The 25,549-nt window shown below is 40.1% G+C and overlaps 1 long non-coding RNA gene across 1 annotated transcript in view; it reads right to left on the bottom strand.

Moving 5' to 3' along the window:
• The window catches only part of LOC122160130, a 61,002-nt gene extending 37,449 nt beyond the window's left edge, over positions 1 to 23,553 (bottom strand). Inside the window, exon 1 of the long non-coding RNA XR_006168738.1 lies at positions 23,489 to 23,553. This is a non-coding gene — a long non-coding RNA (uncharacterized LOC122160130). The remainder of the gene's footprint in view (positions 1 to 23,488) is intronic.
• Positions 23,554 to 25,549: the final 1,996 nt, after the last annotated feature.

Genomic DNA, 25,549 nt, shown 5'->3' with positions numbered 1-25,549 from the left:
TCCTCAAATTCCTGGTATTTCTGAAACTCAGCATTCCCCTGCTCCCAAAAAACATACAGTAGTACCTTCAGCTCTCATGTTTCAGTAAGGCAGCATTTTAGGGGATCACATAACACTGACCTTAGACTATACCCACTCCTTTTCCCACACCAGATTATCCATGAGATAAAGCTCCATGGGAAATTTCAGACACATGCTGGACATGTCATTTCAGGGTAGACACAGAATCATAATATTGAAAACTCTTAGTTACTGGGTACATGGGAGTGATCCCTGAGTCAAGGGAAAGTTCTAGAAGGAAGCACAGCTCTTGTGGAAACAGCAATGTCCAATTACTGTTTTAGAGAATGTCAAGATCTTGGCTGAATACAGCAAAACAGATGCTAAGATCTCACAGTCTGCTGCACACATCAACTGAAAGCACATGAGAAAAAGTATCTCAAGAAGCATCTGAGAATAGAAACAAGTGCTTCGACAGCCTCAGCCTAAACAGTGAGATCAGATGTTTCTGAATACCAGGTCTGAAAAATGTATTCAGCCACAAGAGGGAGACAAAGACACCGAAGGATTTCACACTGCATTCAGATTTCACCAGAAGAAAAACTTTGTGGAAAACAGTCAAAAGGCAAATTCGAGTTCCATCTTTTAAATGAATATCCCAAGCATTAAATTTGCAGGGGTTCCTGGATCTAATGAAATTCAGCTCTAAGCCAGGACTGAAACAACCTGACTTTTTTTTTTTCCCCATGTACTAATCCCAGTGCAGTAAGTGAATGTCTAAACTAGAAAGAAATGCTTCTTTTCATTTGAAGCATCTTTTCTAGATGAAAAAACTTTGATGCCATGTTGAAACAGCTTGGCCATAAAAACCAAACTTTTCAGAAACATTAGGGTTAAACAGAGTTCACAGCATTCTCAATATACGTTTTTATGACATCTATAAGCCTATCGTATGTTATAAATTAATGGCAGATACAGCACATTCTAATTACACCACCCATGTCTATGTCATTTAAGTAATAGCTCTAAAGGATGGATTAAAATGAGAAAACCTAAGGAATAGCTGCAGATAATTGTGTGAGGTGCAATACTTCACAGATTTACAGCCTACTGTACAATATCACCCTCTGCTGGGTGCAGTGAGAAGAATTTTGCAAGGCAGCATCCTCAGAGATTCCCACAATGCACCAGAGCAGGAGCAAGACTGGTAGTGCTTTATTTGATTGAAGCACATCATCTTATGTACAATTTAAAGCATTTAGCCTGCAAGATTTCATTACAGCTCAGCATTAACTGATCAACTGGCCTGATGGAACAAAATGGCAAATGTACATTCAATATGTGGTAAATAAAATAACCCAGGCATCTGGTCTTGCATGCCCCTCACTCACCACAGCAGCAGCTCTGAATATCCTATGTAGCCAGGATTAAACCCAAATTGCCTTTTGTTTTCAAATCTTCATGTAAATGCAAGTTATTTTAAAAAGAGGAATTGTTTGGAAAAGGGCCATTTCACAAACCAATGAAAACAACAGAGAATTTAATCCTTACTTCAAGTAATTCCTAGAAGGTGGTATTCGCAATATCGGCTACCCAGCACTGCAGATTGAAGCTACACATCTGGTATATGGCCTGTAATACCTCTGCAGCAATATAGAAAAACCTGTAAGAAAGTCCAATAATACAACAGGGAAGAAACTGAAACTATTACCTTAGCCACATTTCACAAGCAAATAAGTATTACCCTAAATATTACAGAATGTTTGCCCATGGGCTAATTTGCTTTCTATTAAAAGCAGCAGGCATTTGCACCCCATGACATAGGGTAGAGGGGCAGGGCTAGCTGTAGGGTCTTCACTGCTGGGATGAGCTGGGCCCATTGCAGGCAGTGGATCAGGAGGAGGTGGCTGCCACCTACTCTGTCCCTCACTCCAAGCACAGCACCAACTGAGGCCCCAGAGCAAACAGAGCAGCTCCAGGCAATGCAAAGAACTGCTGTGATGTCCTGTGAGACCATTTCGCAGTTAAGAGCAGCAAAAAGGCAGTGTGACTCACTTGCATCTCATTCTTCCCACATCTATGTGTGGGCTATAATCTCTGGGGAAATCACCTTTACACCAGGCACAGTTTCACTGGCTCTTCAGACCCAAAACCTCCCTGTAGGGAGGCCTTGACTTGAACCCTGATTTTCACCATTTGTTCTTTTTATTTTAAAATCCTGCATTCAGTCACAGGATCAATAACATCAGAGGCTATTGCATTTTAACTTGTTTAGGTAAGAACCATCCCACAGCACAATTCCTTCTTAAGTTCATAAAGGCTGCAATTTTCCCCAACTGTGGTGCATGATGGAGAAGGCACCAGAAGATGAGCTACACGTCTCTAGCCTTCATGGAACTCCAAAATGCTATTGATTTAAGACAGGTTGCACTGCAGAAATCAGGTGCTGTAACATTCTCATACTCATCACTTTCCAAGAAAGAATGCAATTGAACTCCTTTTTGGTTCCATGAACAGGAAGTTTAAGACTCTTTTTATTCTGTGGTCTATATACTACAGCAATTTTTAGAGAAGAATTAGACAACAGATGGATGCTGCTTGATGGAAGCGCACAAGTTCTAGACATATCCAGATTTCAAGTCTCTGAAGTTCAGACAATGCAGACTCTTGTGCGACTCTTTTCACAGGACAAATGTCTTGCAAACACGCTCTTTCAAAACAGTATTCTATTTACTGACTCAGATTAAATGAGTATAACTCAAGCTAAAATCAAGCTGACCACCTGAGTTTGCATTAAATGAGTTTAAAAATGCCTCTATTAAAAAAAAGCAAACAGCCATGTGAATTGAACCTTGGTGCAATAAAACTCTTTCTTTTGCAGACACTAAACAGGACAGAACATAAACAACTGATTCCTCCTCAAAAAAGATGTACAAGCAGAGGTTTAAACTAATAATTTATTTTTTCTCAATAAATCCGTTTGATGTTGGAGACAAGTGATTCTTTATCACTGCCATTTGGACCTACGTCTGAGAGCTTTAATATAGCCTAGCAAACACCTTCAAACGGAGAAATTATCATCTTTATTATACTACACCCAGATGACGCAAGGAACCTCACTGGAACTAGAAGGATGGTTTACACGTAGAAGGATGGCAGAATCAGGACCCCACAATTTCCAAAAGAAGCAAAAAGTTATCATCAAAACATAGATGTTTTCTGGGCTGCAGAGAAGTCGGTAACTCCAGCAGTGTGAGCTGATGGCTAAACACATGCACCATCCAAGTCTTATAAGTGAACCTAATTTGCCTGTGTTTGAATTCCCAGTGAACAGTATAACCCATCTCTGCCTAGCATAAACTAAGCCAACAGCAGCACCAATCTCAATTTTATTCAAAACCACAAGTCATGCCTTGAGGATATAAATTTTTCCCCTCCCTTTCCCATCAACACGCACGTTTTGCCACTCGCCTTGGGAAGCATGTTATTAAAAAAAATTCATTTCCCCCTTGGATACATTTTTATATTGTATACTAAATTATGCATTTAAAATCAAATAAAAAGAATTTACTGCCTTAAGATTACTGCACACATCAGAAAGCTCTCTGTTTCTAAATTTTGGAAGAATTTTCCACCTTCCCACCCAAGCCAAGCAAACACCCAGTGTTGTTACAGCTGAAGTCGGAGAAAAGAAAAAAAAAAAGACAAATATTTTTCACATTAGAAAGCTTTGGGTCAAGTACTAAGGAGGAAAAGAGCATCTCAGAAATGGTTCTGCTCAATGGCTTCAAGAAGTAAAAGGAACTTAAATTTTGAGGGCATATCTGAGAAGTTTACAGCTTAGGTCAGTCTGAGATAATAATCCTATCATACTCTCTTGAACAGTATGGACGTTAGAGACTGATCAATTATAGCAGCCTACCACAGAAATTTTATCTTGTGGCATTTTGCTCCATTGAGTCATGGCTCTCATTGTTAGCAGGAAGGGAAGAAGTTCAGCAATGCAGAGTCAGTTCAGACATGGGAAACGTTACATGAGGCTTTTGTTTTCAGGAGAATGGAGGATGGGAGTGAGAGGGAATCCTGTTGGTTTTTTTTTAATGTTGTTATCAATGGAGACAGAACGCTATACACAATAGTCAGCATTTACAAAACATAGAAATGTAAAATACAAATGCCTCAGTTCTTACCTGGAGAAATGAGTGAAAGTGTCCTGATTTCCTGAGATAAACAGTTCCCATTCGCTTTGGATTGCTCAAATATTCTTAAAAAAATAAATCAGGAAACTTTGATGCTTAAGTTTAAACTTATCACATTAACTGCAGGTAGTCACACTTGGACAAGTTTATCTTGTGCTTCTAAGGGAGTGGCTGCAGTCTGCACCAATCTCTGATGAACACAAGGTTTGTTCTTCAACTTACACAGAAGAAATAGCTCAACTAAGATGAAAAGGACTGCTATCAGGCAACGCCAGGTTTAGTTTTTACAATAAGTTAGATTTTCCCATGAACTAAATAAAAAGAGAAGCTAAGCTGGACGGAAATGGAAATCACTGTGAAAACACTGCTATAATTCTCCCATGGAAGTCCACCAATGTAATGAGACCTACTACCCAGAAAGAGTTAAGATAACATCCCTTGTCAAGCTCCAGAGACACTTAAAACTGAAGAGTAGGTATGGATGGGAATAGCGAAGAAATAATAGAGGCTCAGGAGGCGTCGTGGCTAGAGAAGGCAAAAGTAGAGCAGACAACACTGAAGAAAGTGTTGTCTTAAGGTGTTGATAGCACCTTAGATACACAAGGATATATATCTGCAGATAAAGGAAGAAGAGTGAATACTTAACAAAAGCTTAAAAAAATGTGAATAAGCCAGTGTAATATAGGGCCAAATATGATCTAGGAGCAGGGAGACAAACACAGTCCAAATACCTCAACCTAACCAGTAGCAGTATAGAACACAGTAACGTTGCTTTTCCTATGTATGCACAGGTAGTGCCCCTCTTCCCTTCAGCAACCCCTCCAAGCAGACACATTCAGGTGGCAGGGAAGGTGACATATCAAACAGCAGGAACCCAGTGGCAGGCTACACTATATTTATTGCAAATCTTTGCTCGTTCCTGAGCTTCTCCATCAAGAAGGATCTATCCAAAACTTCTACATAACTCCATTGCTCTCTCACCCTTATGCTTCATGCAAACAGAACATGTGTTGGACTCCAACACAAAGGGGTTTAACATTCCTACAGTCCTCCCTGGCTTTAAAATGCAGGCCTCCGGGTTGCATGTAAAGGATACCACTATAATTTAAATCAGTTCATGGACACTCAAACAGGTCAAGCATTTGTCAATTCCCTTTAAATGTCTTTTAAAATATTTCCAGAACCACCAAATAAGCCCCCAGAGAAGCATGAACAAATAGCAAGAGTCTGTTAAAGAGAAGCGGAAGGATTGCTCTCTCCCAGAAGGCAATAGTCAGGACATCTGTTGAACACTCCAGGTATTTTTCCTTTCCTAAGGTAATTGTTGACCCAATCCCCTGGTCCTACTTATGCTTTCAACTGAAAAACTATAATTTGGGTAGCATCATAATTCACTGTTGGATCTTTCTATCCCTAGGTTAGATGACTAACATAACACTTGGGAAATTGTTTGCACTTCTTGGCAGTGCAGGTTTGAACTGAAGTCTCTAATCTGTACCCAAGGAAAGTGATTCCCTTGTAGCATGCCCACTAGACAGTGGATTTGTACCATATGTTGTGGGTGGGAAGATCGTTAGTTCACCAGACTGCACAGTTCTTACAGAGAAAAAAAATAAGCAAGCATCAGTTTTGCCATGGCCACTTCCAGCTACTGCTCCAGATTCTGTGTTTTGGAGGGGATGCATCTGCAGGGATGTACCACAACAGGTGACAAAAATCTCAGCATTAACTACATCCTAAAGCTGATAGGGAAGAGTGATCTGTGAATGATCTGTGTCCCACATGTGCTGAAAAACAACAAATTCAGCAGTTCTACCTCAAAGGGAAATTCTGCCTTCTGCGAATAGAGCAGTTGCTGTCCTGCAGCCCAGATAAAAACTGTGCATTCCCCTCCTGTGAGTGAATTTAACAATAGTAACAGTTGCCACATCAAGTGTAGGAGATTTAAGCTTTCTGCTCTTGCAGAGGTCATTTTGCACAACTTTCCTTCCGTACCTGATGAAAGAGTAATTCTCTCCTTTCCCCAGCACTCAGCCACACTAATGGGATTGTCAAAAAGCACAGAAATAATGGTGGAGCTTGGACTTCAAATCTCCTAGGAGTTCATCTAAGCAAACAGATTCCTTCTATGGTACTGGTGCCCCAAGCTGCATATGAAGAAACCTGCTCATGCTATCCATGTAGAAAAACTGGCTCCACTAGCAAGAATCTTACTAAGAATAGAAGACCTAACCAATGCAACAAATGTTTTTCAAGTAAACCCATATCTAATTCAGTAGAACTCTTACCCGGTTCCTCTCGCTGATCAGAGGTCTCATGAACATCTTCAGCACGGACAGATTTGATGATTGCCAAGAGACAGCCTATTAGTGGAGCTCCATGTGAAACCCCATGCTGAACAAGCAAAAAAAACCCAAACAAACAAAATGGAACTATATCAACATAAAATTGCTGCTGCACAGTAGACCAGCCTCACACCTACAGGCCATCAACAAAACCAAGTACTCCCGATGAAAACAAAGAGAACACAGAAACATCACTCGTGAAAACACGGTTAATAAAATAATTTAAAATGCCCTGTAAATTCCTTTCACGTTTGTATGAGAAATCAAAATCTATACTTTTGTGACCACAGTGCATCCTGAAAAGGCCAAATTCCATCTAACCAGCAAAGACAGCCAGCAAAAACTGCACTAAAAACATTTCGCTGCTTGGTGAGCTGTCAAATCCAGTTTCAACCAGCAAAATGCATCTTGCATGACCTCCCCTACATGAAAGTACTTCTGTATGTGCTGGGAGATGAACTTTAAGACTGTTCAGTTTTGAACTGTATAGCAGACGAACTCATTGGCACTAATGCAAGAAAATGATTGTTGGTATGAAGTGACCAATGTTTCACATTAAATGTTTTCTATGCAACATAAACTGATGCTTCTGTATTTGTTTCTGCCCCAACTTCTTTAACTGCTCCCTAATGGAATGTAGTCAAGTGTTATATTTTGATTTTCATGTTTCACATGAATCATTAATGCAACAATACAGAACATAATGTTGTTCCCACCAAAACCACTTTAAGTTCCTAGAAATTGAGTGCGCCCACATTATGCTCACTCTAGAAGAAGCACACAGCTAAAGAACGGGCACATGCATACTCTTTGCATTTAAAAGCTGCTGTGGTCAAAGGTCCCTTTTACTTGTTTGCATTTAACTATTTTCATTTGTTTTCCTTTTTTTTTTTTCCTCCCTTCTAGCAGCTTGTCTAGATTTGTTTGGATTTTTTTTTAAACAGTTGTGGGATGTTAAATGGACTTGAAGTATGCGGAGCTGGTAAGTGTTAGGCGATCTCTACAAGATCGCTGCCATGTGGATCACAGACTGTAGGTTTTTGTCTCAAAAAGACATTGATGCCTGCTGGCACAACTGAGCTAACACTTCACAACGTATCCCCAGCACCAGCTCATCCTAGCTTTTAAGACAGACCTGCACATATTTTGTACATATCTCATTTCCCAAACTCATTGCTAATGTTACAAAATAAGACAACTCCATCAGCCAGGAAGGCCAACCAACTGGTCAAGAAGATAATTTACAGTTAATGTAAACCTACTCAGTGGGATTACCAGCACATTTATACATTTACAGGCATTCATGAGTGGCACATGATGCTAATGGACATTAAAAGGAGGGCTGCATGATGAATGATGGTAATTAATGATTAAAGCATTACACAACACGTTTCCCTGGGAGTGCCATGTTAAGTGTCACAAAGTTAAGATCCATCAGCCTGCAGCTTAAGAGGTCCTGAGGTTGCAAATCATTTTGAAAAACAGAGATATTTTACCCTTGCACTTTCTTTCTGTAATGGCATGTAGAAATATTAATATAAAAATGAGGACACCTCCAGTTTGCAAAATATTAAATACGTGCACAGGAGCACACACACATGCTCTTTTTTGAAAGCTTTACCATTTCCTGGTTACTAATGATTCCCGTCTTTCCCTCCTTTTAAAAATGCTTCATTAAGACGTACCTTAGATTGTTCATGCGAGCAATGAGTCTTAATAACTTAATGCCAGCTTATCGGGACAGTCAGGAATTCTGTTTGCAGTAGTGTTGGTCATGGTTATGCGTTATGGGAGAAACTGTGAGAGAGGAAAAAAACTTAAAAGAAAACAGCAAAGATTCTGCATTCACCATTTTCTGTCAGGAAAGAGAACAATTTTCAAAATAAGTATATGGAAAACACACACACTCTTCCTCTGGAAGGAAAGCAGCAGCAGCACGCGCTGTATATAATCTGATCCTTATTAAGACAGCAAAGTGCTAAGCAACCTGCACAAATGAAGTAAAGCACTAGTAACTGTGCACCACATTAGTGTATTCACTCTGATCATCTGAGGATGACTTACGTGTCCCCTGAGCAGGTCTAGAGGAATGGGCACATCAAGGATATGCCACTGCCTTATTCCAGGTTAGGGCTATACAGTCACACCTGACTCCAGCCACTGCTCCCAGTGCTAACTTTTCGAGGTTCACAAGCAGCTGCCCAGGCTTTATGACACTGAGGAAAAGTCAGCAGAGGAGAGCATGTCCACATCTCACCCATCCCATTACCTTCCGTTCTCTCAGGCCAAATCACACTGCAGTGTTTGAGTTTAGTGATACTGTCTGTGAAATTGAACCACTAGCACAAGTAGACATGACAGCCTGCCAAAACTGCTGTGGGGGCCCATGAGCCCTCATGTAGGCAGAGGTAGTATCAGGCTTAAACTGTAGCAAAGAAGAGCCAGAAACCAGCCTGTCACACTGCTTTCTTGACATTGGGTCTTCCAGCTGTGATCAATAGCAGGCTGAAGGAAGCTTGGCAGGGAGGGGGAGGGTGTTTGTTGATTCTGCTATCCTTTTAAATGCAAGATCAGCCTCTTCAGGGTTGCAAGCCTGAACAGACCTACCCTGTGCTATTCTTAAATCACATCCACTTAGCCTGCTTCTTGGAGGATTAGATAAAATGGTGCAGAAGAGACAAGCACATGCAAGATGCAGGTCTGCACTGGAGCTTCCTAACATGTGAAGGGTATGTGCCCATCTTACAGGAATCAGCTTTTAGCCTGAGAAATGGATTTTCCCAGTTCCATGCACTAACCAGACTGTTTTCTTTAACTTAGCATCTACCGGATGCTGACACTGCTAATCTGAGTAAAGAGAGCTGTTATAGCAAAGGATGCAGGCACTGGAAGAGTTACCTTGGCTCTACAAAATCATTCGCTCACACTACATTTCATTTAAAAGTAATAATAGTTCATTTAAAATTCAAACAAAACTCTGAGAACACTATTGGAGGCAGCTGCAAAGGATAACAGGCACATATACATTTCCCAAACTATATGATCAGATTCATTTCACCAACCATCTATAGCCTGAATGCAACTTTCCAGTCTCAGTACAAACAGCACATTTTCAGAGCATGAGAGGCAGCCAGCTAGAAGAAAATGAGAAACTTGAAGTGATCACTTGATCCTCATAAATGCTGCTAAAGCTGATTTCAAAAGTGGGCCTTTGTCTTCCTAATCCCAGTAATTCCTTTAATTGAAACTACAAAAGTTGTCTTTTTCAGCTAGGAAGTGCTAATTCTTCATTCTTAAACTGATACAGCCTGGAAGCAGGCAGCATTTGCAAAGAGTATACTAGCTGGAAGGCCTAGAAGGAATAACAATCAAAAAAGCCTCATGTGAAATCATCAGGCACTTCATTTTCATGGGTTGGAGAGGAGAAAATGCTGCAGAGTCCACAGGGAGAGGGAAGAAAAAGAAAAAGTAGGGATTTCTCCCGACACATTATTTTCCGTAGAGTGAAACTAGAAACCTAGAAGAGATTAATCATTATGAAGCAGAGAGAAATTACACCTAACAGTTTTGCTGTTCTTAAAAAACAGAGGACAATTAGGAGCCACAGCACTTGGGCTCTGTCTTATACTTGAACAATGATGGTCTCTGGCTTTGAATAAAATACTGAGGTCCTGATTCAGGAGAGAAAACCCCTATGAGGCCACTGAAGGACATGCTTCACATCAGCAGGACTTCCACATGGGAGCCTCAATCATCTGAGTGCCAGATTTCACAGTCCAAGAAACTACCACAAATCTAATGGTTCACATACACCATATGGAGATACAACAAAAAAATACGCTATTTCCAGATAAAACTACTCAAGTCCAACAGCAGGAATCCCTATTTCTGATTTCCAAAGGAAACCAACTTCATGCTGCTATACACTTTCCCAGTAAAGAACGGCACTTTGTTCTGGCACTAGAACTACAAAGGCAACACTGTCTGCGTGCCAGGACATCATTCAAAGACTTACTGTAGAACTTAGGTTTTGTCAAAAGATATTTGTGGGGGTATCTTTTCTCTAAAGACGAAAGTTCTCTAAAAAGGAAAGGGCTAGCAAAGAGCATTACCAATTATTTCTGCATCCCCCAAATAGCTGGAAAGAGACCTGAAAGATGAAAGCTGGCAGACTTCCACTTCTAAGGATCCAGGCCACAATCCACCTGCTTTAGGATATTTGATCATGATCTAATTGTAGCCTGGTGCATGTAGGGCACAGCTGATGATACCCAACAGACTTTATTCATTTTACATGGAGAAACAAATTAAGCCTTTAGAAGCAGAGAAGTCAATGGATGTCCACAGTAATGAGTGCAGTAACACCACTCTTAAAAAGACTCTAGAAAGGGAAAGAAGAAAATGAATGAGCTAATTTAAAACGAAAATACAGTTTCCATCCTTCCACAAATGGGAGAGACTGACTGCAGATGCCCAAGAAATCGCTATGATACAAATAACTGTATTACATTAAAAGCATTCAGATTCAGTTGAACAACTGAAGAGGAAGCTCAACTTCACAGGTTTCAAAACTGCTCTTGATTTCATCTGACCTGAGACCAGAATCTGGCCTGCTACCATTAAGCTGCATAAAATTATATTTGAAGATTTAAGTGACAATTTTTGGAAGCAGAAATATAGAGCCAGAGGAATGGATTTCATGTATGCCATATGAAGTATTCCTAATCAAGAAAACTTCAGTAGTGCACAGAAGTCCACATTCAACATGAACAGAAAGTCCAAGCATCAAAGTGAAGATGAGAAAAAGGAAATGTTTGGGTACTCATTTGTTTTTAACGAAAAATCACAACATTAAGAAAAATAAGTTAGACAGTAGCCATACATACTCCAAAACATATTATGTTACATCCTAAGCTATTAACTACCTCTGAGGTTTCTTTAGTAAAGTGTCGAGACTGTGATTTGAATATCTTGAACGAGTGAACTTGTACTGCATCAATAAAGTCATGATATAGGTCACTAGCAACATCATTTGCGCTAGGCTGGCAATGAGATCTCAGATCTGACATATGACTTCACTGTCACAAGATGTTAATTATCCCCACAGAGGCAATACGCAGGCAAACACACAGACGTGCACATTCACTTTTGATTTATTAGGAACTGTATTAATTTACAAGAATAAACACAGAACTCATTAATTTCAAATAATGTAATTTAGCTGCACTGAATTACACCTGTTCCTTAGTTCTAACACATAACAGAAAGGCATAAGGTATAATAAAAACATGAAAAGGATTAAAATACCAAGTCAGGCCAGGGACTATTGCCTTTTTTATTTAATGCAGGCATTGTCTATTACAAGCAATTTTCTGAAGGCGATGCTCTTGCATAATATGCTGTATGAACATGAAGAGGGTGGGGTCCCAACAGCCCAATTCTTTTAATTCACTGAAGTGGAAACAGTCAAGAACAAATGCAAAGCAGAGATCAATTGCTCCCACTGGCAATGTCACCAATTATGAATTTTGTGGAATTAAAATGAATTTACCATCTTGGCTGTGTTATTATGGTTACATTGTGTAACATTATGAAAGCACATTCATTTCATGTATAAGATTAGCTGAAATAAATGTATGATTTTTCTCTTTTGAAATCCTGTACTTAGTAATGATACTTGATCAGTTCTAACAAGATGTCTAGGGCTCACTTGTTAACTAGTCACAAAGCAGCTGCCAGTAGTATCAGGAAGCAAATGCTGCAAGAAAGGTAAAACATTTATCCCCACATCAGCAACATCTGTTACAATCACTGGTACTCAGTGAGAAACCTAACAGCTCACATCTCCCACACTACCTTTCTCCAAAGATGAATTATCTTAACATTCAGAGGACCAGCTTCCAGTACATACTAAAAATGAGACATTAATACGGTCTGTGCCTTCAGCAGCAGACTAAGCACATTAGTGATCTAAGTACCAGCAAGGAGCACCACCCTACCCAGAACAGTCCAAATGGGAGAAGCAAATGCATTGTTACTTTTTCACCCAACAGTGCTGATAGCCTGATGTTCTACAACAAGGACCAAACCATAAGTGACAGCAGCTGAGGCCCAGACACTTGGAAATCCCCATTGCATTTAAGGGCTTATGTACTGCGGAAAGAGTAATCTTTTCAAGCATTCCAAGGAAATTCAGCAACATTCATCCAACCACAGCTTCTAGTCAGCTCCAACGTCATTTTGTCTTTTGGGCTCACAGAAAGAAATACACTTCTTCTAGACAGCTGATACACTAGAATTGCCAAGTTTGTGTTAGGAAATGAAGCAAAGTAGATATTAATCACTTACCTAACAATAATTAGTGGTGGAAGGCAGAAAGTACATATGACTGTTGTGCAAGCTAATATGGACAAAAGGCTTACCTGAATCACTAGCTCCTAGCAGTGAAAGTACAGCCATGGTACTGCAGGCAGTTAAAGTCACAAGGGTACCTACCCTTCATTACATTGATGCTAGGCATATATTAGACTTAAGAAACTGCATTACAAAGGGAATGGGAACAGGCGAGTCAGGAGAATGAAACAAAAGCTCTAAGAGAGTTTAGATTTAAGTAGAAAATACAAATTGTAATAGTGTGGGAGTGAGGAAGGGAATTTCAACAAAATTTAAAAGGAAAGAAAATTCTACAAGGTGAAAGATGTTGCACAAAACCTGTTTTTAGAAAGAGAGAGAGAACCTGAATGATCAGGACAACAGTGTATAACTGACACCTTGCATCACATGGAGAGCAGAGAAAAGCATACGGTGTTTGGTTTGGAAAATGTCTTTTTTCCAGGCTACCGGAACACTACTGCTTCACCTTAAACAGCAATGACTGTACTGTCTGCTAAAGAACCAGAACTCAGTAAACAACAACAGATATAGTAATTCATCTGTGGGCATCTATTAGCATTAAAAATATGTTTCCTGTAACAGCATCTCATTTTCTAACGGGCAAAGTAATGCCCATTTTTTCTAATTTCTAATGGGACAGTAATGCTAGAATACAATTAGCTGGCATTTTAGCATGAATGGCATGCAAGCCACGGAGGGCAGCATTTCACCTTTGGTAACATTTGTCTCAAGATTCTTTGAGTGATCAAGAATCAAGAATTGAATCAAGAATTGATCGACCCACAAATGAAGAACAGAAGATTCCTGTGAACAGGCTTCTTTTTTTTTTTTTTTTTTTTTTTTTTTCCAAGACTGTGAGATGTTCTTTTAAACTCCTATTTTAATAATTTACATTGCTGTTAGAACCACGGCTCAAATCCCATCAAGCTAAACACATGCTGGGACGGTGTTCTAGCCAAGAGCTGAAAACTCTAATACTGCAATTACACAAGAAATAAAAAGAAAACTGTGATGAAATTTATGTGTTAGGAGATGAATTAACTTGCACTGGGCCCAGATAAAAGGAAGAAGCAGAGAAACAATTGTACAGCCTACAAACCTACATACCTGCCCTACCTTCTACTATTCCTAAGCAGAAGTCAGGAATATCTTTGAAGAAATGCAGAACTGCGCAATGAAATTACTTGAATTTTTCCTAATATGGATCAGCTAGCTAATATTAATAGAGATAACTAAAGGAACTGAGAATAATTGTCCATTCTGTATAATTGCAAACTGCCCTCTCCTGGACAGCACCGGAACAGTCAGGTACTTTGTTAACTCAGAAAACAAGAATGCTAACTTTTTTAAGCATCTGGAAATTCTTAGGCATTAGACACTGAATTCTCTGAATAGCATGGAAGATTATAACTACCCCTCTGTGGAACCCAGTGTCAGCACTCTCTCTCCAATCTGATTCAAAACACTGTCAGGCAATAGCCGCCAGTTCACGGTTGCAGGCTATAATGGGTTTTGAGCTATAAACTTCCAAGGAGGTGATGGACTACCACAGATCCAAGCCTTACTGAAGCTTGAAACAGCAGCAATCCCCTCGCACACCCCCAGACATGTACACCCAGAATAGAGGGAAGTTTAGGAAAGCTCTGCTACAGAATGGCCAGGCCCCCTTCATTTCTCAAACAACAGCACCATACAAAGCAATTAAGGAGAATACACAAAGGGTATTCAGAGACATCCTGCAATGAGGCCAAATCCAGCAAGCTGCTGAGTAAGTACCTCCCACAAGGTGCAGCATGCCCCTGACTCCTGCCTCAAGTTATACTGCAGAAGCCTTGACACATTCGGACGCGTGGAGGACACCCATTATTTTAGCCATTTGAAAGGAAGCCTGATTGATATAAGGCACCCACAGGGGCAGTAGAAGATGGCTGCAGCCTGAGCAGTGACACAGGAAGGTCAGAGGGAGGCAGAGGGACTGCCTGCTATGTCAGATTTAAAAAATAAATAACCCCTCCCCCTCCTAGAGCTTCGGAAATGACCTGCATGCCATTTGTCAAATAGTTTCTGCAGTGATACCAGCAGACACAATAGTTGTATAGCAGCCCTGAGCAGGATAGGGAGCAGATGCTTAACAGCTGGCTCCTCCCAATACACTGCTGCTTAGCTCATGGCAGCCGAGTACAGTGCTTGGGACCACAACAAGGTCTTGCTTTTCGCTGCAATTTAAAAATGCTAAGCAGCTTCCATCAATTAATAAGCTTTTTGAAATACAAATACCCTATCAGATCTTATTAGAAGCATATAGCTTACCAGATGTATGGAGTAAAAGCAGCATCACATTGTGCCAGTTAGTAAACATATTTAAGGATATATTTTTCATGGTGGTTTAAGAGAGTGAGGACTGGTAAATTATACAAACAATTCTATAATATACAATTCCTGCCTAGAGAACCTAGTCTTGGAGTCAGTATTTCTAGAAATGTAAGTACTGAAACTGCACTTTAGTTGTCAGTAAATTCATTATCACACGAACTAGGTCTAAATTATTAAACCTTAATGATGTAGGTTCTCAAAATGCGTTGGGCTTTATTTTCCCACACAGAATCAATGTTAAACATTAGCAGTATAAATTAAGTAATACTTTACCATGGCACGCTGCTGCTTTGAATTGAGTTACCCTCGGAAGATGTATATTCATGGCTACAGGCTCTCTTTGGCCTCCTAGTGAGGATGATATAGTTTATTGTAACAAATGAGCAGTCGACCTGTAATGACTTAAATGATGTATACGTTTTTGCCAGTGAAAATGTACCAGTGCGGACCTTTCTGCTTAAGGGAATGAGAAGAAAACAGGAGCATGTACTATAAACATAATTTCCATGAAAGCCTGAGGGAGCATCTCCCTTTACACGGTTTAGAAGCATGGTGCATACCACAAAACATTTTAGGACTGTTAAATTAATAGAACATGGACTCAGGCAAACTTGAGAAGGATTATTTTTTATAAACAGTATTTTGGCTTTAATCCTGTGCTGCTTTTTTGTGTGGCCTTTAATCTGAGCTGTGCAAGAAGACGAGTAGGGAGACAACACAGTCATTATATTGATACAGTTTATAGCTCCTTAAAAGAGGAAAGTATTTGTATTGCAAAGTCATCATAACCATTGTCACATATTATTGCTGAGTTTCAATCTCTTTTGTTGCAATTTCTTTTACTCACCCAGAGGGCTTTAACACTGCAATGACTGTCTGATAGGCTAAAGTTTACTGCGATATACATTTTGCAGTGATATTTGAATTAGACTAGGGAAGGTAAAAATATACATTTCATTGCTTTTCTACAGTGCCCAAAAAGCAGCCTGAAGAGTCATGGATGCTAGCTTGTCAAAATCATCGATAACTATCACCAAGACACTCTAACAGGTTGATAAGAACAAATTAAAGACTGATAATCCAAGGCCCTTTGCTGCAGATCCTTTGACAGCACTGCCATACCCAAAAAGACTATCTCACCTCATTCAGAAGTGCAAAATGAATGCTGATTCTGCCCAGATGCAGAATCAAAGACTAGCAAACTGACAAAAGGTACGTTATAAACCAGGATGTGAGAGACTGCACAGTCAATGTGCCAGCAAGCCACTTTCTCTTCTACTGTTGGAAATACAAAGAAATATTTCCTCTATCAGGATGTATAAAAGACTCATGTTATCAAATAAAGATGACAGAAACTGGGAGGTAAAGAGAAAAAACAAAGATGACAAACTTACTAGTGACAGCAGTGCAGTACAACCCCATGAATGGCATGTGGAGATCCAGCTCAGAATAATTTCCCCTATCTCCAGAGACACCCAAGTGATCCAACCTTCTCTCACATGTTATTAATTACACGATGACTTTTTTTCAGTAAAGCCCTACTAGGCAACAACTTCCAGAACACACAGGCTGAAAAATAAATAAAAGTACAGACCAACTTTTCCTCCCACCCCATTTGAGTACACTGGGCCAGCTGGATCAGTCTGCGTGCAGTCTTCTCTTGATAAAGCCATGTATAAAGCCTGCTTTATAGGGCAGCACAGCGCATGCAGATGAACTGCTGTACTTAAGATTGCTATCTCTAACACATTCAAGTAGGTCCACAGAAAACGTTCACCTAACTGTAGCAAGACAGCAAAGCACTATCAACATAATGCAGCAAGTTAGGCACCCACACGACTGTTGAAGTCAGCTTGATAAAAGGCTGGATAGTGGGTGGTAAAAGTCTCTATGAAAATCTCAGGAAGGTCTGAGAAGACAAAGGGAAAGGCAAAGATTTTTTTAGCTACAGACAAAAACCTTTTTACCTCTTCTGCAAAATCTTTTATTTTGCATTCACAAATACAGAAATTACTTACGGGTAGCCAATATTTTACAAATAGGAATCAATGCCTTTAGTCATTTCACACCTGGTTTCCCCTTTCTATCCACTGTCAAACTTACAAATGCAACTGATACATAGAAATACGGATGTGAGACTTGCCCCTAGCTATCATCCGTATTACATGGTTGGTAACACATCCAGAAAAATCCCACAATTTGTGTCACTGGTGAATTTTAGTCTCACATATTCTGGTTTTTGAAACATGCAAAATTTCTTAGAAATACAACAGTGAATTGTGAGCTGTTTTTAAAAGTGTTTTATCACACACAATAAAGGATTGTGCTTTACAATATCCTTAGCTGAGTTCTAACACCCTTTATTTATAAGTCCTTTTTGAAAACTTTGATTAATTTGGAATGTGGACTTATAGTAAGCAGGACATTAACTCTTGAAACTGAAGTATCCATGGACAATTCTGCATGGTACCATACTAAACACTGCTGGTGTACATTAAGCATGTCCAGGAATGCCTCCACAACACTGCCTGTTTGCATCTACAACGTCCGCCATGGTATCTCTCAAAAACTACCAAGTAATAGTTTCAACCTGAGCAGAGTGCTTTTTCTGTCACAGAATGCCATCAGATATAGTGTAAGTCAAATGCTGATTTAAGCTAACACCTGTGCTAAAGAAATTGGCTTGACACAAATATTGATCATTCTATTTCTACATTAAAATACTTATTAAAAAAGAAATTATTACTCCCCTTTAAAGAACTTCATACTAAGGACTAATGCGTGTTGTACCAGAAATGCAACTGTTTGAGCTGTAGAAACTACTGTAGTAGTAATTGTGGTCAGTAAGACGCAAAATAAAACTAAACCCAGATTTCCATTTAAATAGTATGCTTGCAGCTGGAATTATTTGTATTTACGTATTTCCTCTTGGGTTTCATTCATGGCACAAGGGATCCTTAGCTCCTGTAATCCTAGCGCAACATTTTTATACAACAGCAATTCAAGTACACACTATAGTTTAGAGTACATTACTTCCCTGTGGGAATTAGGTTTCCACTCACATAACTTTAAGTACATAGAGTGCTATTGCCAGCAAAGTAGTAATAAAGCCCTTCCTTGACTCATTTGGTGCAACTTCTCATTGGTTAAAGAACAGCTCATGAGTCTATCTGTTCCACTTGTTTAGTAAACCCAGAAAATGGAGAAAATTGCCTCCCTGCTTCTTTGATCTAAATGCTTATTCAGAGGACCTCAGACAGGGTCTGTTCCCAGTTTTTTTTATTAAAACTGCTCCATTAGTACTTGCACCTTGACATGTAATTGCAGAAATTGGCTGTGCATCTCCAGCGTTTTTAGGTACAGTGGCATGACATAGTGTGAAGGTATAATGTTATCATCCATTTACACAGCTTCTAATAAACAGATTTTTTTTCCTTGTAAATAAGTTAATCTAACAAATAGAAAAAGGGTTTAATAAATCAATAAAGAATACCAAAGATCCCAAAATCTCTCCTTGGTGAGGACACATCTTGATGGAGAATGTATGTGTATGGCACCGAGAAAGCTAAATTCAGAGTACACAGAAAATAAATACACATCAGACCAGTATCCCTAGCACTGCTGTCATCTCCATGTCATCAATTTCAAAGGAACTAAGTAAGTCTGAGCCCAAATAACTACATGTAACTGTTTTTTAATTGTGTAATGGCCATCCCCCAAGGTCTCAGTCGCAGGCCGGGATACACAAAGAAAACCAGATAGCACCCAATGACCAAAGTTAACACATTTCACATCTTCAGAAGAACAGGTACGGAAAGCAGTACTCCAGAAACACCAGGAGAATCAGTCAGGTACCATTGTCACTGTACGGTGTCCACTCTGCCAGCAAGCATCCCAGGGAACATTATCCTGAGACACACAGCAGATGTGCTTGGTTCAGCTCTTAGACTGCTCTGCCTGGATGAATCTACTGTACATATCAAAGCCAAAATGCTGTACTTCAGACCTGAGTGAGAGCAGCGTCATGCTCAGACACACAGAGACACAGGAAAAGCTTGGCACTTCAGACTGGAAAACATTGAGCACATGATGAAACAGATATACAGACAAAAGTGTGCAAAACCTCCCAACCTGTTTGTCACTTGGTCATTACATTAAAGTATATTTCATGTCCCCTGTCCAAAACCAGTCTCTTACAGAAATTAGTGTTAAACTGCACATTTCACGTTCAGGCAAATGTCTATCTTTTTTAACGGACATCTCATTATGTGGCTACAAGAAAACTTCCAGATCTTAACATGAAAGGAGAACAGAATAAGCCTATTAAGATAGCCCTAACCACTGGTTCCTACTTGGTACGCTAACAGTACAGGTGAAGTGCAGTGCCAAGCGGTTGCAATTTTTTAGGTTTTTCTGAGCCAAGCAGAGTCTCATTAGGGACCTCTTCAAAGATCAGCTCCTCAAAAAGCAAATTGAAATTATCCTGTATGTTCTGGCTACTCGCAGTAGCACCTTTATATTAGGTATGGTTCTTGATTGCTCTCTGTGTGGGCAAATTGCAGAACGTGCTATTAGGGATTTTTCATTTTTACGAAGGATGAGAATTTATTGCTGTTTTTATGCTAACGCATTGGTGTTCTGAGTATTTATAACATACTGTTGCATTTGTTATTAATAGAGCTGTGTACTGGGGAGTGCATAAGAATCAATAAAACTCTCTCACATCTGCACTTATAGTATTCAAGAACAAGATAGAGCATACATAGTCCACAGGGTTTACTTGGGGAGATGCATTTCCTGAGCAATTACATTGTTCTGCCTCGTGTGGGGGTTTTGGATCACTAGTATTGATGGACTGCACTAGCAAAAACAGCAGAAATCATAAGGCAGTGTTTTCTGTGCTGGAAAACACTAAGGCTGAAAGTGAAGACCTCAAGTTCCATCCTCATTATTTATAAGCTACGTGATCTTGGAAAGTCACTTCAAGCCAGACTTCTAAGAAAAGTGAAGGGCCTAAAGACAGTACCTTGGGATTCCTGAAAGAGCCTCACCCTCAAACTCCATGAGAGAGGGCAGAACATGATTCTTAGGCAACTTGTGTAGGGTCAGCAGGGATGGGCATATCTAGGTGGAGAGTAGGATTTGGGAACCCACTGCTCTCATCAACTCTACATTTTTCTCATCTTCCACATGAGACATTACTTTGGTCCTATTCCTGTTACCTAGAGGGATTTCCCAATATTTATGCTCCACCTGTATCGATAAGGCCAGAACTGGTCTTTACAGCAGTTAATGCATACCAGGGGCTCCTAACCATCAACAGAAGGGAGGGTACCACTCACTGTCTATGCTTCTTGCATCCATCCTCATTTTTCCTACTGGACCTCCCAGTGCCACCCCTGTGCAAAGCATTCACAAACACACTTTCTACATTTTGGCACAGCAAAGCTACTATAAGACTTCAATCTTCTTTTAGCAAGTCTCCAGCTCTTATCTGGAGAGCGAACCAACAAACCCAAGCAGCAAAGTAATAGCAGAAAATACCACAGGGGTTGTTCACAAACTTGCACCTTTCAGCCACCAGGGAGCACAAAGGATGCTTGCGTCTTCTGCCTGAAGGGATTCTGATGAATGGAAAGTAGGTAGGTAATGCGGAGATTAATAAATATCAAGAGAACCTACACTCAGTCTCTCGACAGAAAAAATTCACATTTGTGGGTGTGGTGGCAAGCAGCGTATGTTCTAGTCAACTCCCAAAGGGGCATTTCCTTTAGAGCCATTTGCATGGCACAGAGACATGGCATTTCTTCTGGGTGCCAGATTGGTTTCAGGCATTTGTGGATGAAAACGCTAAACTATGCAGATAAATTTCAAAAGATGAATGAGCATCTGCACTCCAAAATAATTTATATGCAATAATATATGTTATTTATACACTCTGAAGTCTCTGCGAGCCAAAACATCACCATTTTGTCTATTTTCCAGACTTATAAATAAGACATAGGATTGTAGAGAAATTATATTGGAGTACAAAGGCTCATTTATCTTTTGAAATTTACTTGCATACCCTTTACACTAGGAAAAATAGCACCATCCAGAATTTATACAGAAATAAAATCAGTCAGATGAAAGGCTGTATATGAAGTGTTAAGGTAACATACTCAAATTAAACAAGGTCAGTCTTTTTCAGCATCATTAACCCGCACCATAAGCTAGAAACAACTTCCCAAGTTTAAACTCTCCACATTTAGAAAACAATGCAAAGGCAAGTCTGGTTAGCTTGAAAACTAAGAACTACTCTCACAGGGAGCACCCAGTCTGCTTTTGCTTATACCAGGTTAACAGCCGTGACCTGGAAATTACTGTTCTAGATCTGCATGAATCTAAACAACAGCATAACATGCTGCAGAAAGGAAACACCTGCTCAGGCATTAGGAATCTGTGAACTTTAGGACATACTCACTGTAATAACTGTTTCTAATTCTGTAGCTCATCTCCAGTATGTGTCCTCTTGGAAGGAACTTACACAACACACTTGTTCGTTACCAGTAAATACAAAGTCAACTACTTAGAACCGTACACTTTTCAGTTACAGCATTTAGGAGGAAACACTTCATAAGCTTTCTCACCCTTAATTTAGATATATTTCAATTTTTCATTTAGGCAATAAATCTGAAGGCTGAAGTTTTGATTCCTGTGTTCTTCCCTTAGCCATCACCCTGTTCTTTCTTACACAGTCCAATCTTTTATCATGTGTCACATATTGTGTTCTCTCCTTCATATTTACAGAGCAGATCCACAACTTTAACAACTCAGGTAGGGCTACAGCTCTTAGACCAGCTGAGAACCCACACGAAAACCTGTCCTACTGCTACTTCACTTCCTTTCAGCCTGTCTCCTGTGTTTGAAATACTCTGCTCTCAGTAAGTCTACATTGAAACATCTTCTAAAGGCTTCCACATGTCAGTTTTTCGGTAAACGAAAGCATTCTGCACATCCTGTAGGATACCATGACAAAACAAAACAAAACAAAATGCATGTGTTCTCAGAATACCTAAATCCAGAGCCACCAAGCATTTGGTCCAGATATTAACAGCTAAGCGAAGTTATGCCTCATTTTCCCCAAATTGCTCTTTTTTACACTTTTTAGCCTCACTTTTCTCCTGAACTTAATCGCACCATTACCTTTACTGCAGAAACTGCACTGGGATTTCTTGCTTTCATAAGCAAAGGTTAGCTGAGTTACTTAAAACTGATTAAAAATATACCAAATCTTGAACTAAAATGATGGATTTAAAACATATTTATTTTTAAAGAGAAAAGTAAAGGAGGAGCAATTACTCTTGGTAAAATGAGACAAATCAGCAGACACCAAAGTACTTCCTAACTGTGATGATTATGATGGTTGTTGAACTTGATTGAAAAGCAAAGAGCGTGAGAAGGAAATATCAAAACAACTGAAAAAAATTCCTATCTTCAATAGAAAAAAATATGAAGTAGTCAACACTAAAACCTAGATTTTACTAGTCACAAGTATAACCAGTGGTTATGTTGTCTTCCATGCAATGCAATCCTTTAGATATCTGTTCTGGTCTGGTTAAAACAGCTCGGTATGCTAAAACTTCTACTGTGAACCGCACAGATAAATAACTGATGTTTAAGTGCACCCTGGGATGAAAGCTTTATAGATCCAGAAACATTTTTCATCTGCTCAGTTCTGCAGCACATTCCTACTTTAGGCCTTCTGGCAACATCTCACGCGGCCACAGCCAGGGAGCTCCCAATCCACCAGCCTGCCTTTGTATTTTTCCTTTTCTGCAGATGCTATAATCTATTCTGCACACGCTTAGTACCAAACAGCAAAACCAAAGCCTGATAAAATGACAACAGAAGATAAAGCATTTCTTAAAATCCAAACAGCCAGAAGCAAACATAACTACAGTATTTCTATGCCTCTGGCTGTGAGGCAATACATAAATAGAGAAGTATCTCATTTAAACTATTCAGTTGAGCTTGGTATCCAAGCCCAAGCAAACTGTCTTCTAAGGGTAATCTTTTCAGTACAGAAAGAACCTCTACAAACTCAAAACAAGTACTTTATGTGTATCCTTTGCGCTAAAAAAAATAAGTAGAAAATATCAAGGCTCAGATGCCATGCATTTGTCTGGTGACTCATACCATGTAGCGCTGCCTCTCCTCATAGACTGGGTGCCTCTTAACATAACTGCTCCAGATCCAGCTCTGTAAGCAACTTCAGTGGGTAAATGCACAGAGTTGCATGCACACAGACACTGGTGATGCCTTCACTCAGCCCTAAAGGCTCAGCTGACTAACCACAGGAAATCAGAAGTTTGGGGCCTAGAAAAAGAAAGGTGAAGATGACATGACACAGACAAGAACTACAATACCACAGAGGTTGATAAAATGAAACACAAAGCTAAACAGGATATGAGTAACAGAGTAGAAGTCTTCTCGAACACTGTTCCTCCCTCAGTACAAGACAGAAAAAGACTGCCAGGATGTCCCCTACAGTCCAGGCTACTTAGAGGCCACACCACGCTATGAAGTTCTACCCGGAGTTTCAGACACTAAAACCTCCTGTAATTAATCAGTCATAAAGAGAAAAGGACAAAACTTGCACTGAAAAACTACCCCCACTGACATCACTGGAGCAGATTTCAACTTTTCACTATACCAGCCTGAAAACAAAAGCTGCCTGACTCCCCCTCCACAAGTGCTGTCCCCACTGGCAAGTGACTGCCAGCACACAGTAAGGATATTCCAGCTGGTACAAGCACATTTTCTAGTTCCCTTGTTAGAATCCATTTAAGCATACCATGAAAGTAGCTTCCATCTCCCTAGCCCTCAAGTAAGAAAACATTTATTTGGACAAGATATTACCCTAGGTTACAACGAAATTCAAAACAGAACAGCTTCTTTGGGTTCTTGCTGAGACAGATCAGGCAATCTCTTGAATATATTTTTCTCATGCACATTAATATCACACCCCAGTGGGGGACATCTCAAACAGCAAAGCTCCTGACACTGCTCAGCATCTATGCAACCCAGGTGAGACACACCTGATAAAGGACACCAGGACAAGCAGGTGTGGTCAGGGTAAGAGGAGGATGCAACAGGCATTTCTTCTTGACAAGATGAATGGTACCTGCAACTCAGGTATTTCGTGCCAATTGTGAAAAGCAATCACAGCAGTAGTGCAAAGATTATTGTACTGTTTGCAAAGACTGATTTGTCTTGATTGTCCATTTTAGAAGTTGGGGACTTCTTGGTTGGGGATTTTGTTTATTCTCACACTGTAAGAAAGAAAACATGGCTGAGAACACCTAGTTGCTCTTAGAAATACATAAAGCTTCCAGCCTTGCCAATAATGCTCTTCATAGTTTTACAATAGCTATGAGAGGATTACTGCCTGCATTTTACAGTTAGGAAGCTCAAAGAAAGAGCAAATAGGACTCCAAACCTATTCATTTTTATTATTGCATCCTGTAGGTATTTCTAGTGTGGGAAAGGAACCAGGAGCGCACAGCCAGCATCATCCAACATCTAAAGAGCTACCATTTAGATAAGCATGCAAGACAATGCACAGTGAATTGTATCAGTCACTCCTCATCACTCTGCTTGTTGCCCTCCATGGTCTTGCCTTTGGCTTCCAAGCCTAGGAAGGTGCTATACACCTGCCTGGATACATCAGCCCTTTACCCCAAGCAGCAATCTCAGAGGTTGCTGCCCCACTGCAATGCTTGGGTGTAGTCACAAGGCAGGTGTGTCTGCAGAAAGAGAGTTAAACTAATCTAAAATCAAACTTGCTTTTAGCAGTGCATGGCTACTGCAGTGTGATTTGCATGCTGGTTTCACATCCAGTGTCAAGGTTGGAGTTGCTGCGGTTCAACTACCAGTTGCATTTGCTGGCTGAAATACTATCTCTTCATCAATAGCTCTCAGCCCTCCCACTGCAGCAGCCATCTCACCTTCCCTCCCTCCCCCTCATTTTGACAGCCACTTCTCTGCAGAGAGGATGTTGTCTTCTCATTGGTGTGTTCCTGGACAGCTATGATAACCCAGAAGGTAGAAGACTAAGACCTACTGACCCAGCTCCACGCAGGCAAGATGCAGACAGAACAGACTACAGAAAATGCTTGCAGCAGCCTGTGGCACTATTTGTGGAATGCAGTCTGGCAATCATGGGTTCCTGCCATCCCTGCCCTTCCCCAAGGCCAG

The sequence above is a fragment of the Centrocercus urophasianus genome, unplaced genomic scaffold, assembly GCF_019232065.1.
Source record: "Centrocercus urophasianus isolate 14NV4802_14NV808 unplaced genomic scaffold, USGS_Curo_1.0 seq_17, whole genome shotgun sequence".
In the NCBI taxonomy this organism is placed as follows: domain Eukaryota; kingdom Metazoa; phylum Chordata; class Aves; order Galliformes; family Phasianidae; genus Centrocercus; species Centrocercus urophasianus.
This window is presented reverse-complemented; position numbering and strand designations above follow the sequence as displayed.